Below are 1,903 nucleotides of genomic sequence, written 5' to 3'. Positions count from 1 at the left end.
ATTATTCCCCTCTATTCAGCACTTGTGAGGCCACATCTGGAGTTCTGTGTTCAGTTCTGCCCCACCCCCCTTACAGAAAGAATGTGGACAATTTGTAGAGTCCAGCGGAGGGCAACAAAAATGCTTTGGGGACTGGAGGACATGACTTATGAGGAAAGGCTGCAGGGAACTGGACTTATTTAGTCTAGAAAAGAGAAGACTGAGAGGGGATTTAATAGCAGCCTTCAACTACCTAATAGAGCAAGGAGCAATTGTTTCAAGTTGCAGTAAGAGAACTTTAGGTGAGATATTAGGAAGAATTTTCTTACTAGAAGGGTAGTGTGAGAGTTAAGCTACACTTGCAAAATAAATCACCATCTCTTGTTTTAATATGAGCTGGTTAATCTCCTTTATTTCTTGCCCACCACGACTGTGATGGAACAAGGTACAGAAAGAAACACAGTCCTGAGAGATGAGGAAGATATCGTGTCTGCGGTTCAACAAAAATAACTCTTCTGCACAACTATTATGTCTCTCTTAGATAAATAACATCATATATATTTAGTTCCCTCTCTCTTTGAGAACTCTCCATTTCTTGCTTGCTTGCCCAATTCTCTTCCACATGGGTCCCAAGCAAATAGCAATCCTAGGTCACCTTGTATTTACTACTGATATCAAAATTGTGGGGTTCTCTTCTCTTCGTTAGTTTTCATCAACTCTCATTCCTTTCTTTTAATTTTAAGTCTCTGGGATGTTACTTGATGTCTTCAGGTATCAGACTCGCTGACTCAAAGTCCTCCTTTGTTAACTCACTTCAGCTTCCCAGGTAAGTCTCTCTCCAGGCCCCTTCTTACATTCCCTTTTCTCTTTCTTGTAGTTTCTCCCTGTTTCTTCTGGGCTGCTTTCTTCTCTTTTTCCAGCGAATTTGGGTTACTTCCCCTTTAAAACCTTCCAGCCATCTACTATCTCTCTCACAGCCAGCACTCTTTCCCTTCACAGGCTTGTGTTTTCCTCCAGGTCTCTCTCTCCCCCATCCGGGTAGCACCGCCCCCTTTCTCCTGGGACTGGTTGCTAAGGTAAGTTTTCTGCTTTCCTTCACTCCCTCAAAGTTCTGTGACGGGGCGGACTTGGTGCCCCATCACAGGTAGTAAAACACCGGAATAGGTTACCCAGAGCATTTGTTTGGAGGTTTTAAAGACCCAGTTAGAGGTCTTTTTGGAGGTTTTTAAGACCTGGTTAGACAAAGTTTTGGCTGGGATGATCTAGTTGGGGATGTTCCTGAGCAGGGGGCTGAACTAGATGACCTCCTGATGTCCTTTCCAACCCTAATTTTCTATGATTCTATGACTCTAAGAGCAAGAAGAGTTTAGGGATTCTGTTATGCACACAGAACAACTGCAATGTTAACATGTAGTATGGCAACTAAGTGGTAGTCCTTGGCCTCATCTTCATGCCGGATCCTATTTTTAATTGGTCATTACCATTAGTGAATTTGACCTGTGCACTCCCACTGAGTCACAATATTAAAGTAAGCATTTTCCCAGTTTCTGTAACATTCCCGAGTAGCATCACTAGATAATTAATCATTAGTGTAAGAATAGAAGCAAGAAAGATTCGAGTAGAGAAAGGCCACATTTACATTTTAAAAAAGGACAAGGCAAAGTGAATCCTACATCTGGAATAACTGTTCCCAATCTAGTGTAGAATTAACCTGTTAAGATTTGGGCTAAGACTGCACCAGTGTAAAGTTCCACCCAGGTATACTTCATATATAACTTTTATTTCATAGACATAGATTTCATAGACATTAAGGCTGGAAGGGACCTCGGAAGATCATCGAGTCCAGCCCCCCCACCCAAAGGGCAGGAAGTCAGCTGGGGTCATAGGATCCCTGCAAGATAAGCATCCAATTTGCTCTTGAAGG

At 42.5% G+C, this 1,903-nt stretch overlaps 1 protein-coding gene across 1 annotated transcript in view; it reads right to left on the bottom strand.

Moving 5' to 3' along the window:
• CNBD1 (cyclic nucleotide binding domain containing 1) overlaps positions 1-890 on the bottom strand; it is a 67,857-nt gene extending 66,967 nt beyond the window's left edge. The window contains exon 1 of the mRNA XM_019550145.1: positions 793-890. The gene's annotated coding sequence lies outside the window, so the exon portion shown is untranslated. The remainder of the gene's footprint in view (positions 1-792) is intronic.
• Between the last annotated feature and the right edge of the window lie 1,013 nt (positions 891-1,903).

Source organism: Crocodylus porosus, unplaced genomic scaffold, assembly GCF_001723895.1.
Source record: "Crocodylus porosus isolate Cpor-Errol unplaced genomic scaffold, CroPor_comp1, whole genome shotgun sequence".
NCBI classification, from domain to species: Eukaryota; Metazoa; Chordata; order Crocodylia; family Crocodylidae; genus Crocodylus; species Crocodylus porosus.
Note: the sequence above shows the minus strand (reverse complement) of the source record. Positions and strands in the feature narration are given on the sequence as shown.